Source organism: Choloepus didactylus, chromosome 1 (genome assembly GCF_015220235.1).
Source record: "Choloepus didactylus isolate mChoDid1 chromosome 1, mChoDid1.pri, whole genome shotgun sequence".
Taxonomy (NCBI): Eukaryota; Metazoa; Chordata; class Mammalia; order Pilosa; family Megalonychidae; genus Choloepus; species Choloepus didactylus.
In genome coordinates, this window is record NC_051307.1 from 243,297,835 (window position 1) to 243,311,744 (window position 13,910).

Genomic DNA, 13,910 nt, shown 5'->3' on the forward strand with positions numbered 1-13,910 from the left:
TGCAGCTGTCTGTCTCTGGGCTCTGTCCCTCTCTGTGGTGGTTCCATACACAGGCAGGCTTCTCCCTCCTTGTGGCAAGATGGTTACAATCAAGCTTGCCACTGAGAGTTAAGAATTAACAAGTAATTATGATTACTGAATCATTATATAGATGCTTTTCTTCCTTTACCATATATATTGTAAAGTAGCGAAAAGGAAATTACTGAAATGTAACCCAGCTGCCTTGATCTTTGATAATGGTTGCATAACAATATAACCTTTATCTTGTGATTGTAAAAACCTTGTGTCTGGCCCCACTTATACTCCCTCATCCTGTTTTATAACATCAGAGTCTTACGATCACAAAGACAGCACCTAATGTTTACTAACAGAGGACTTGAGTCAGCCCAGAATTCCAACCCTCCCCGATTCCAAAACTATCTTACTAGACAAAGCTAGCACATAATTAGTCTGCACATGCACAATAATTAGATCATCTCTAACTTCCTCATCTTGAGCCATTATACTCCTTATCCTAAAGACTACCCATCTTTTAAAAATAGTTTTATTGAAATATATTCACATACCCTACAATCATCCACAGTGTAAAATCAATTGTTTACAGTATCATCACATAGTTGTGCTTTCAACACCAGAATCAATTTCTGAACATTTTCCTTACTCCAAAAAATAAAAATAAAAGTAAAAAAGAACATCTAAAACATTCCATCCCCCATCCTACCCTATTTGTCATTTAATTTTTGTCCCCATTTTTCTACCCATCTGTCCATACACTGGATAAAGGGAGTGTGAGCCACAAGGTTTTCACAATCACACAGTCATACCATGTAAGCTACATAGTTATACAATCGTCTTCAAGAATCAAGGCTACTGGGTTACAGTTCAACAGCTTCAGGTACTTCCCTCTAGCCATCCCAACACCCTAAAACTTAAAAAGGGATGTCTATATAGCACATAAGAATACCCTCCAGAGTGACCTCTCGACTCCATCTGAAATCTCTCCCACTGAAACTTTATTTTGTTTCATTTCACTTCCCCCTTTTGGTCAAGAAGATTTTCTCAATCCCACGACCCTGAGTCCAGGATCAGCCCCGGGAGTCATGTCTCGCATTGCCAGGGAGATTTACACCCCCGGGAAGACTATCCATCTTTTGATGCTATAAAGCTATCAGTGTTACTGCAGTTCAGGGAGACAGATTTTTAAGCCGAGAGGCCATCTGATTTCCCACTTCACACTTAGCAATAAACTCTTTCTCTCTTTGAAACCCCAGTATCTCAGGAATTGGTCATTTGAGCACATCGGGCAGGGAACTCCCGCTTTTAATCAGTACCAAGCTCAAAGCAGACATCCTCAAACAGCCTAGCAGCCACTAGGCAAAGAGAGAATTTCACTCACAATAATTCCAACAGACACCCTGGGGACCACTCTGATTGGCCTGGACGTGTCTTATGCCAGCCCAGGAACAAGTTGCTGCAACTCTGGAATGAGATGTCAATCCATCCACTCAAACTCCCTGGACCGGTATTGGTGGGGTGGTCTCCAAAGGAAAATCAAGGTGGTCTTAGAAAATGGGACACTGGGTGATGGGCAGACAAGAATAGGGGACCCTACACCAGGTTCTCACCTGAGAGGTGGAGAATCAGAAACCATGGGTCCAGAAGGGGAGGGGGTTTGTTTTGGTTATTTGTTTGTTTTGCTTATTAAAGGTGGATTTTTTTAAAGACCGAGAACATTGTCTGAAGCCGTGTCTACAGCTTCCATCCTAGCCCAGACTTCCACCGTGTCTTTCCTGACAGCTGCAGCCTGAATGCATTCATTTGGTAACTAGTTAGTGGTGCCCACCAAGTTCCAGAAGCTGAGGGCACAGCAGTGAACAAAAATCATAAAGTCCTTGCCCTTCCAGAATTTACAATCTGGCGAGAGAGGTGGTAAAAGCAAAGAGATAACTAAATACCTAATGAGTCAGGGGATGATTAAGTGTTGCAAAGAGAAAGAAAGCAGAGTAAGGGAAGGGAGCGTGGTGTGTGTGTGTGTGTGTGTGTCTGTGTGACTTTCCATAAGGGTGGTCAGGAGGAGGAGACCTGTGAGCAGAGACCTGAGTCACGCAGAGATCTGGGGTAAGAATTCCGGGCAAAGGCAGTGCAAAGGCCCTGAGGCCCTTGGTGTTTTCAAGAACAGATGAAGTCTGCATAGTTCTAAGTGATGGGGAGAACGGTAGGACGGGAGGATGGAGGAGACAGAGGTTGATGGAGCAGGTCTTAAAGGCCTCTTTTACTCTCCCTAAAACAAGAAGCTCTTGGAGTGTTCTGAGCAGTGGATGTATGCATGACCTAACTTTGACTTTAGAGGGACCATCTGGCAGCCCGGAAGGAAATAGATCATGGGGGGTGAGGGCAGAGCAGGGAGGCTGGTGAGGAGACTGGGACGGGATGGCGGCTGGGGACCAGGGTGGCAGCTGTAGGGATGGGGAAAACAGAGCAGATTCTGGATCTCTTTTGAAGGCTGAGCCAATAGGATTTGCCACTGGATTGTTCAGGCCTGGGGTGTGAGAGAAAGAGAGCGGGCCAAGTTTTTTGCCCAAACGACCGTCAGGATGGCGTTGCCTTTGAACAGAGATGGAGAGACAGCCAGAGAATATTTGTGAAATATTTGTGAGCCTACTATGTGCCAGGGGCACAAATGATGGTATCCAGGACAAAGACCGAGCCACACCTTGTCCTGGAGCTCAGCCGGAGAGATGGATGATAACCACCAAACAAGCAAATCAAGAAAATGCCGGCTGGTAAGGAGGCCTTGTGGATGAGGAGAACGGGCTGACCTGAGCCTGCATTTTGCTTTAAGAGCAACTGGAAACTGTTGGAGGCTTTTCATCACAGAGGGACAGGATGGCTTTGCAGTTCAGAAGGTCACCCTGGCCGCCGTGGAGACAACAGACTTGGGGGACAAGAGGAGGCAGGGAGGTCAGCGAGGAGGCTGTCAAGGGGGGGGATGGCCCTATTAGAGTGGAAAAGCTATGACAAAGGGTTGGGGACAGGCAGGAAGCCATCCGTCGGCCCAGGGGCTCTCACCCCCAGCCACTGCCATCTCATCAGTGACTTCATCTCCTCCTCATTGATCATCAAGTTATTGCTCTTTAATTTCCCTGAAATCAGCTCCATCTCGGGGTTTTCTCATTTCCTTGGGAGCCGCCCCTGCTCTAGCTCATATCCTGTTGGTCCAGATCTTTTCACTTCCCTGGTTGTGACTTTCCAAAGCTTCTCCTGGGCCAGCATGGAGGGGTCACACTCCATGAGCACAATCCACTGCCCCATTTCTGCTTATGGCCTTTACATCCTCGGTAAGGGTCCTGGATGTCTCAGTCCTAAATCTTAGGGTAAAATCACATCCAATGCATGCACAGCACTTCACAGTGGGTACCATCCATCCTTCCGTTTCAAGGGCTCATCAGGGGAAGGTCCACTGGGAGCCAAAGCCTGGCTTCACCATTTCCTAACTGTGACTCTGGGTTAGTCCTGCCACCATTTAGAGCCTCAGTCTCCTCAGCTGTGGAATGGGCACATGAGCACTGCCTTCACAGTCATTGGGTATCAAAGGTGAGTGTGCTGGTTTGGAGCTGTTTCATACCCAAGAAAAGGGCATATACTTTTAATTCATTCCTGTTAGTGGAGACCTATTGTGGCTGGGACCTTTTGATTAGGTTGTTTCAATTGAGATGTGACCCAGTCCATTCAAGGTGGGTCTTAATCCTCTTACTGGAGTCTTTTAGGAGAGGATAAAGAATGCAGAAAAAGCCCCGAGAGCTCAGAAACATCCAGAGAAGTTTGGAAAGAGTTGAGAGAGAAAAGCCCCAGAGATGCTACGAGAGGACTTGCAGAAGCTCAGAGAGGAAGCCACTGGAACCAAGAGCTGAAAGCAATGAAACCCGGGAGCGAAGGACCAGCAGACACCAGCCATGTGCCTTGCTATCTGACAGAGGTGTCCCAGATGCCAGCAGCCTATCTTCAGAGTCCAGGTATCATCCTGTTGATAACTTAATTGGGACATTTTCATGACCTAACAATTGTAAATTTTAAGTTAATAAATCCCCATTGTAAAAGCCAATCCACTTCTGGTATTTTGCATTCCAGAAGCTTTAGCAAACTGAAACAACAGTGGTGCACGTGAAGTGCCCAGAACAATCTCCAGCACATAGTTTGCTCAGTAGGTGAAAAATCCCTCCCCTACAGTTAGTAGACCGGGCAGGAGTTGCAAACCAAGCTCAGGCCAGCCCACAGACTCGTTTTATTTGGCAGACATTGTGGTTTCTCTAATCTGAATTTGAATGTTTTTAGATGGGGACACACACCTTCAGACACCTCACCACCCCTCACTTTTTAAACAATACCACATTTCTCTCATGTGCTGTTCTTGCTACGTGGCACTGACAGCCCTTCCACCGAGAGGTGGGGTGTGTGCTTTTTCCTTCAGATCTGGGTGGAACTGTGAAGACAGCACAAGGGATGCTGTGTGACTTTCAAGGCTAGTTCATTATAGGTGGTGCAGCTTCCTCCTGGTTCTCTAAGGATGCTCATTTGTGGAACCCAGCCGTCACGTTAGGCGGTAGCCTAGGCCATGTGGACAGAGATCCCTAAGCAAGACCCATCTAGCCGAGCCAGGCCAACTATAAGAGATAACAGCAAAACGACTTGCTGTTGTAAGCCAGGAAGTTTGGGAGTGATTTGTTATGCAGCAGTAGATAACCAGAAGAGACCTCTTTACCACTGCCAACAGAGGGCAGAGGTAGAAATCAAATCCAAAATTAGAGGTTACCAGAGGGTGGGGGTGAGGTGGGAATGGGGAGCTATTTCTTAACAAGTACGGAGTTTCTGTTTGGGGTGATGAAAAAGTTTTGGATGGAAGCAACGGTTGGTGGTAAGGGTAGCACAACATTGTACATATAAGTGATGCTACTGAATTGTGCACTTACAAATTTAAATGGCAAATTTTTTGTTTTGGATATTTATATATGTTATCTCTAATAAAAAATTTTTTTTAGGAAGCACTTTTAAAAGTTGAACACAGGACCATCAGTTTTTAGAACGCTCCAGAATTCACATAACCCACTTCTTTCATGGCTTCTGTGTCTTCTGTTTCATTTAAGGAAGTAGACTGTGAGGAGGGGAGGACAGGCACAGGAACTTCTGAAAAGGATGGAAATCAGCTAATAGCCTTATTCATGTCCTAGGAAGAACATTTATGGAGCCCCTGCTGTGTACTCCAGTGGGGTGCTAGAAAAATAATCAAGGACACAAGTATTGTGATTCTGATGCTATCTCTAGCCTCCTGTAGGGCCTTGTGCCTAGTAGCTGCTGAATGCATGCTTATTATTCAGGAGGATGATAACAATGGAGCTAGCACTAAGAAGTCTTGTCCATGGCAATAAACAATGCCAGTAGTGATAGGGGCTGTGAAGAAAAATAAAGCCAGGTAAGGGGATAGCTGGCAATGGGCCTGCAATTTAGTCTGGGTCGTCAAGAAAGGCGTCTTGAAAGTGGTGACATTGAACAGAGGCCGGAGTGGACTGAGGGAGAGAACCATGGAACTATCTAGAAGAGTGCTGGGGAGCAGGAATAATAGGCGCAACTGTGCTGAGTTGGGAGAGAGGGAGGCTGAGCGCAGAAGATACTGAGGACGGATAAAAGAAGTGCATTGCCTTGTCGGCGAGGTAAGGGCTTTGCCTTTTACTCTGGGTAAAATGGGGAGCCACTGCGGAGAGCCAAGTGAGAGGTGTGATCTAAGCTTTAAAATGGCCACTCTGGACATCACTGGGAACCCAGTTGCTGGTGTTCAGCCCCTCCTTTCTCCCTGCAACCCAAAGGCCACCAGCCCTTCCAGCCTCCCACCTGCCCACCCAGCAACGTCTGGCTAGCAATTCCCCGTTGCAAAGCAAGGGCACATGCGTGGCCGTTCTGGAGGGAGAGGGACATTCTGGGTCCAGGACCCCTGGACACCTGGCCTGGGGGTTGGTTTCAGCCCCAGCTGTGATGCCCACTGACCCCCTCTTCCTCCCCGCCTCCCCCAAGCTCTGGCCCTCCATGCTGTCTCTGTCTCGGCAGCGGCCCCTGTCTGGCTGGGGCTGTGGTCCCACCAGGAAATCAGGTGGAAATCAATACCCGGGCTGTCATCCGCTTCCCCAGCGCCGTCGAGCTGCTTAATTGCAGGAATATTGGTGCTGCCAGCCAAGGCCTCCTTCGTCAGAGCCGCGTGGCCACAGCCGTGCTTGGCTGACAGGTACATTCATTAGGGAGATAGCTTTTATCGGGGCTGCCAGAGGGACTGGGGGTGCAGGGAAGGCGAGCAGGCACGCTTCAGCCCCGGGGTGCAGCCGGTGGCTGACAGTAGCAGCTGACAGTCACTTGGTGCTCGCTGCTTGCTGGGCTTCGTCCTCAGACCTTACAGATATCAGCTCACAGCAGCTGGGCAGGGTGGGTTATCAGCAGTCGGTTATCAGCCTCATTCCCATTTCACAGATGGGGCAGCTGAGGCCCAGAGAGGCAAAGTGACATGTGCAAGTTCACTCAGGTGGTCAGTGGGGTCAGTAGCTGTGGTGCATGGGTGTTTAATCACTTCCCTGTGCTGCCCCTCGATGATGGGGATGTTGACAATGATGAAATCGGGAATAACAATAGCATTTTTTGGGAGTTAGCAGGAGCCAGACACCGTGCTAAGTCCCTTTCTAGACATTATTGCACTCCAACTCTCCGAGACAGGGAGGAATTTTATTATACTTTAATTTTGTTTTATTTTATTATTTTGTTTTATTTTTTTATAAATGAGTCGACTGGCCTGGGAGAGGAATGAAAGCCCTCTCTTAAGGCGACAGAGACAATCAAGGAAACAGCAGTTTTGCTTTTTTAAACCCAGGCATATCTGGCTCCAAGCCCAGGCTCTTAACCACCCCCTCTGCTGCCTCCCACTCACTTGCTGTGTGGCTTCTGGGAAGTTACTGCCCCTCTCTGGGCCTCAGTGCACTTTTGATCCATCAAACAGTCTTTTCTGAGCTCCCCTATGCCCAACCTGGAGATGAGGGAGGGGAAGCCATGGTCTCGGCCCTCAAGGTGTCCAATCCCTGCTTCCAGCCCCAGGTAGCTTTCTAGCAGGGTGGGAGAGAAGCCCAACCACCTGCAACCCAATGACTGGGTGCTTGTCAACTGGACTGGGGCCAGTCCCAGACATTCTGACTCAGGAGGCCTGCAACAGGGCCCAGGAATCTGCATTTAAGCAAGCACCCAGGAGCTTCTGGTGCACAGAGATTCAGGCCACATGGAATTAGATTCCACACCACACGGCTCCACTCTTAATTTAAATGCTTTACAAAGGAAACGCATTCTCTATCCAATACTCAAAATGGTTATTTTAGTCATGTAACAACCTAATGCAAAATTAAACAAGTTTTTAAGATTATTAAAGTAATGTGTATTCATATTAAAATATTCAGGGTAAAGGAATAATTGCAGCTTTTATCCCTCCCACTTGTCCTCTTGGAGCTGCCCCCCCAAAACTGCTCTCCAAACACTTCTAGGTCACCCACTTTGAGGCAAACACGGCTCGAGCTACAGCAGGGAACGAGACCAAGATGGTCCCTGCAGAATCTTCAGGGACACTGACCACGACAGTTGATATTTCTCGAGTGCTATGATAGCCAGACCTGATCCTGTCTTCACCCAGTCCCTACAATGGTGCTGGGGACTGGGTGCTAGGATAATTCCCCTTTTATAGGCCAGAATGGAGTTGATTGTTATGCTGGTTTGAAGCTGTTATGTACCCCAGAAAGGGCCATGTTCTTTTAACCCATTCCTGTGGTTGTAGACCTATTATAGGTGGGACATTTTGGTCAGGTTACTTCAATTGAGATGTGACCTACCTCATTCAAGGTGGGTCTTAATAGTTATACTAGAGTCCTTTATGAAGGGATAAAGGACAGAAAAAGCTGAGAGGATTTAGAAAGAGTAAAACCCCGGAGAATCAAGCAATAATCTACAGAAGCTGAAAAAGCCTCTGAAGCCAAAAGCTGGAAGCAACGAAACCCAGGAGAGAAGGACCAGCAGACACTGGCCATGTGCCTTCCCATGTGACAGAGATGTTCCAGATGCTGGCAGCCTGTCTTCAGAGAAGGTATCCTCTTATTGATGCCTTAATTTGGACATTTTCACAGCCTCAGAATTGTAACTTGTAAGCTAATAAATCCCTATAGTTAAAAGCCGGTCTGTTTCTGGTATATTGCTTTTCAGCAGCTTTAGCAAACTGAAACAATTATCTAACTCATGATTTCCCAAAGTTTGTCTGAGTTCAACCTGTATCAGAAGCAATGGGGCCAGTCAGGCTGAAATGCAGATTTCCAGGCTTCCACCCACCAGCTTCCTGGAGTTAGGGCCAGGAACCTGTATTTTTACACACATGCCCCAGATATATCTGATGTGAATTTTGAGAACCACTGCCAAGCTGTACTGAAGAGCCCATGGAGGTGGTGGGACTTTGAAGAGGCAGGAAAGCATCCCCAGTGACAGGGGACAGCCACGGAAAAGGTGCAGAAGTGGGATGGAGCTCTCCCTTATCCTGGGTTTTGCCCAAGCAGTGCAGCCGAGCCCACCCTCTGCCCACCCCCCCAGAAAGTCCCCCTCCTTCCCGACCGGTGCAATTATCCCAGCCGCCAGCCTCCAGGCAATCTCAGCAGTTTCTGTTATATTTTGTTAGTCAAGTGGAACATTAATTAAAATGTGAGAATAATAGACCCAGAAATGAAAAAAATTATAATAAAGCTCAAGGAAGAAAAAAGGCCCCATCAAAGGTCTGTATAGTAGCAGGAACCTTTAATTGTGTGACAGTGAGGAAGGCTGTCAGATGATTCAAGGCTGTAGGTTTTGGGATGTGTTGGGGGAGGGGTGACATGAGGATGGTACGAGCCCAGGGAGCTGAAAGAAACCAGGATTGCCAGGTCGCCGTGGGGTTTCAGGAGGCAGGGGCATGAGGAGGGTATCAAACTGGGGTAAACGAGATCCTGTGGGAAAAGAAAAAAGTCAAAACTATTCCCATCTTCTCCATCCTCATACTCTTGCCTTCCTCCCCTGGTGAACTCCTATTCATCCCTCAAGGTCTAGCCCCAAAGTCCCCACCTCTGAGTAGAGTTAATCCTTCCTTCCCCTGGGCTGTGACAGCTCTGTGAGCCATTGTCTGTCACAGTTTGGGTTGTGGGTTACATAGAGCCTCCCCCCGCCATCAGACTAGCACAGACTGCAGTAGCTTTTCCCATCTCAGAGTCCTTGGAAAAAGGCCTGGCACTGAAAAGGTGTTGATGAATATCTGTTGTAAGAATGAATGAGTTTTGCCAAGGCAAACCCTTCGGCTGGACAACTCTGGTACTAAATTCCTCCTTGCAGATTGTGTTGCCCCCACGTCCAGCAAGTACAAAGCCTTCCCAAGTAGACGAATTATTTGAACTCCTTTTGCTGACATTCAAGGTCCTTCCTGACCTCCCCCTCACCTATCTCTGCAGCAGGCCTTCTGTGACTATGTTCCTGGACTACATGCAGCAGAATCACCCGGGACCTAAAGAACACCCCAGACCTACTGAATCAGAATCTCAGGGAGTTCTAGATTCCCCAGTCTGCAGACAGTGTCGGGGCAGTGGGAGGAGGTGGTGATGGGCAGAGGGTGCAATGGATGTTGGGGCTCTGTCAGAAACCACGAATAGACACTCTCTTGCTCAACCCCCAAGGCTGCAGTTTTCTCCTTTGCCAAGCATTAAAGTTATCTAAATTAAACACAGTGCTCCGAATGAAACAAGGAGAATTATTACACACCTTGCTACCTCCTGACAAAGCCTCTAATTGAGTCGGTCACCCTGGGAAGGCACGAAGAACATCTTGTGTGGTTTCCCCCCACCCTCCCAGAAGGAAAGGAGCTGTGAAGCTGGAAGGTAACTCAGCAGGGAACCCACCTGCTTCATTTCCCCAATATCCTAGAGCTGGGAATTCCCACCCTGGGAGGGCTGGGTGGTGGTGGTGGGAGTTCTGGAATTGTGCCTTTAAAGAGCCCCTTCTCCATCTTCCCCCTTGTCTTAGTCCTGGACCACCTTCCTTCCACCCATCAATGGCCTTGGCATTCGAGGCTTTTCCCTGTCAATCCCAGCCTGCATCTCTGGGCCTGCATATCTTGGTTTTGTGATTCCCTGCACATTCTGTACCTTTGCACTTTTTGTTCCTTCTCCCTTGACTTCCCATTTTCTTCACCTGATAAAATCCAACCCATGGTTTAGCCCTTCTCCTGGGTAACCTCCTCTGACCGTCTCCATACCTCTGGCAGAAGAAGTCTCTCCTTCTCCTGTGCCCCCACAATAACTTATACTAATCATATTAACAGTGGCTAACATTTACTGAGCCCTTACTAAACTCTGGGCCCTCTGTCCCTCTGTTCATGTTTGGACCCTCACTGCTGTATGCCCCATATTCTGTTCTGCCCAGCCTGGTGAGGGAGTGGAAGAAATGGGGGGTTGGCAGTGCTGAGATGCCTCATGAGGCCCCCAGATGCTCCAGTTTGGTGGAATAAGTAGTAAAATAATCCCCATCTTCCAGAGAGGCTGGAGAAGACCAGATCACTTCTCTGTGGCTAGGCTATGATGTCCAGTTGTTTAGTCAAAAACTGGCCTAGATGTTACTTGTGTATGTATTTTGTCAATGGGATTAGCATCTATAATCAGTTGACTTTAAATAAAGGAGATTACTCTCAAGAATGTGGGTGGGCCTGATCCAATCAGGTGGAGACCTTAAAAGCAAAGAACTGAGTGTTCCAAGAAGAAGAAAATTGGGACTCAAGACTTTAACATCACTCTTACTGAAATTTCCAGCCTGCTGGCTTGCCCTACAAATTTCAAACTTGCCACCCCCACAACTGCATGAGCCAATTCCTTAAAATAAGTTTCTTCATACTTCTATATAGGATTTATCTGTATCTATATATGCACCTACACACACATGCACAGGCACACACATAAACATATGTATCTCTTATTGGTTCTATTTCTCTGGATAACCATGACAAATATTCCAGGCAAGAGGACCTTGCAGTGAGGACCAGGTAGACACAGACCTGTTTGGACCAAAGACAGCAGAGCAGGCAAAGGCCAGCTCAGGGGAGAGATGGTATGGCAGATTGTATTTTTGAAATGGCCACAAACTCTTCCATCCCATGTGCCCAACTTACAATGAGATGTTACCACTCCTCTCATGGAGAGGTGGGACTTACGTTCCCTTCCCTTGAATCTGTCTTGTGACTGGCACCAGGGACACTCTGTGACTTCTGAGGCGGAGTCATAAAAGGTGACACAATGTCTGCTTGGTTCTCTTTGGACAGTCACTCTTGGAACCCAGCTGCCATGCTGTGAGGAAGCCTGGATCATTTGGAAAGACCTCAGGCAGGTGTTCCAGCTGACAGCCCTGGCTAAGAGCCTGACGACAGCCAGGATCAGCTGCGAGCCAAGCACCCAAGGACGCCTTGGAGAGACCTTCAGCCTCAGCCACTGACTGATTGCAACAGCATCCGCAATCCTGAACCACCTAGCTGAGCCCAGTCAACCCCTAGAACCATGGAGGATAATAATAAAATGCTTGTTTTCATTGTAGGCCACTAAATTTGGGGGCGATTCATTCTGCGACAATGGAAAACCAGCAAAGATGGTGACTTCTGAGATTGAGTAGTAGGGGGTGGGGAGACTCTAAAGTGGGGGATTCTGAAATAACCAAGATGAAGTTTCCACCACCTGGCAGAAATAGAGATGAAATTCCAATCTAGAAAGTCATGAGTTTTGCATACTTGGTGTTTGGACCAGAAGTCGTACCCTTTATGCCAGCTGTGTGACCTTGGGCAAGTCACTTTCCTTCCCTGAGCTTCATTCTAAATAGGAGCAAGAATGCCCTTTATGGGATGGAAGATCCTGGATGAAAGTACCCAGTACTCGGTGCTACATGTGTGCTACCCCTCACTGCCCCCGCAACTGAGCACAAGACAGGCCTGGCCATCTCCCTTGCCAACTCTCTATTGCCCTCCAGGGCCATGCTGGTGCCCAGACACTTGTATGCAGCTCCTGGGGACACACATCCTCCCAGTCCCATCCCCCTTGCTTCTGGGTGCATCAGGAGCCAGGTGGTCCACGGCCGGCCCTGCCTGGCTGTGTTCTCTGCTCATTACAAGTGCCTGCCACTTCTGTCTCCTTCCTCTCCGAGGGCAGCTCAGCAGGGACCTAATTCGGGACAGGAATAAAACAGCCAGAAATCTGCTTTTTGCTCCGTTCACCCCCACACCCACCTGCCGGGAGCCACTGGGGAACTTGCTGCTCTCTCTGCCCTCTTTTAACAGGACAGAGTCTGGATGAAGACCCATACCTTCCCCTCGTTGAGGTTAGGGGGGTTCTGGCCAATCAGCCCTTCTGCTGGTCACTTGGCCTAAACCACCAGTGCAGATAACAATGACTTGTTTATTGAGCAATGATTATGTGCCAGCGCTTTACATGCACATCTCAATGCCCACCATGAATCTCTGTGGTAGGTGTTACAATGAGCTTAGCTTAATAGAGAGGAAACTGGAGGGCAAATATGTCACTTTTCCCCGGGTGCAGTTGAGCTACACTCAAGCCAGTCCCTCTCCCAGGCTCAGTTCACTCAGCAGGTGCAAAATATCCTCCAAATTCAAGCTGAACCATCTTGTGAAAAGACAGGAGAACAGATCTATTCCTTCCCTCCCTCTCTCCCTCCCTCTGTCCCTCCTTCCTTCTCTTCCTCCTGCATGAAATAAATGTGTCCCCCGATCTCTAGTGCCTTATAGAAGAAGAATCAGTTCCCTTCCTCCAAAGGGATTTTGGAAGCTGGTGTGAGGGACAGGATTTATCAAAGAGTTGAACTGTAAGAGCTGGGTGTGAGCCACAAGAGCTGAAAGGGGTAGAGGAAGGTTTCCTTTTAGATCAGGACAGAGAGAGGTCAATGGGGTCAGGATGGGCTCCCTAGACAAATAGGACTCAAGCTGAGGGAAGGAGAGGTACAACTGGGAGAGGCAGGGGTGACTATAGCTTCCCCTGATGGAAGGGAGGACATGGCTAAAGGCCTGGTGGCAAGAGCGACACGGCCTGTTTGGGGAAGTGGAGAAACTGTAGGATTGGAGCAGAGATACTGGGGAGAGGAGAAGTGGGGATGAAGTTGTGGATGGGGAGGGACTTGCTCACAAAAGACATTGATTTCAGGGCCTGGAGACCAAGTACTAGGGGGGTGAGGTCAGTGAGTGGTAGGTGGGGCCCTGCTGTGGGGTTGACCCTTGCTTAATGGGCTGATTCAGCAAGTGCCTGTCCAAGGACAGCCCCTCTTGGACCCCTAGACATTCTTCTGTTTAAAAGTTAGTAGACTTCCTTTTTCCTTTTAATTCTAGGGAACCAGTGGACATTGGGAATCCCAGCTGACAGACCCCTCTTTTGACATTTGATGCCATTGTCCCATTCAGCCCTCACAACAGCCCACGTGGTAGGGATTATGATTCCCATCGCCTAGATGAGAAAACGTAAGCTCAGAGAGGTTAAGAGACTTACCTGAGGCCACACAGCTCTGACTTATCTCAGCAAAGGGGTTCTTAGCCTTCTCTTGGAGCCCCTCCTCCAAGGCCTGTGTGTGTGTGTGTGTGTGTGTGTGTGTGCGTATTTAGCACCTGGGTCTGTAAGGCTGTGTCTCTGGATATTTGGGCATTTCTGGGGGTCTCTGTCCGTCCCTGTGTATGTTGTGTGTGTCTTTGTGTGTTCCTATGGGTCTGTATGTATGCCTTTACATCCTCATGAAAGTCTCTGTATGTGTCTGCGTCCCTGTGTCCCCGAATGTTTTTATCTCTGTATCTGTGA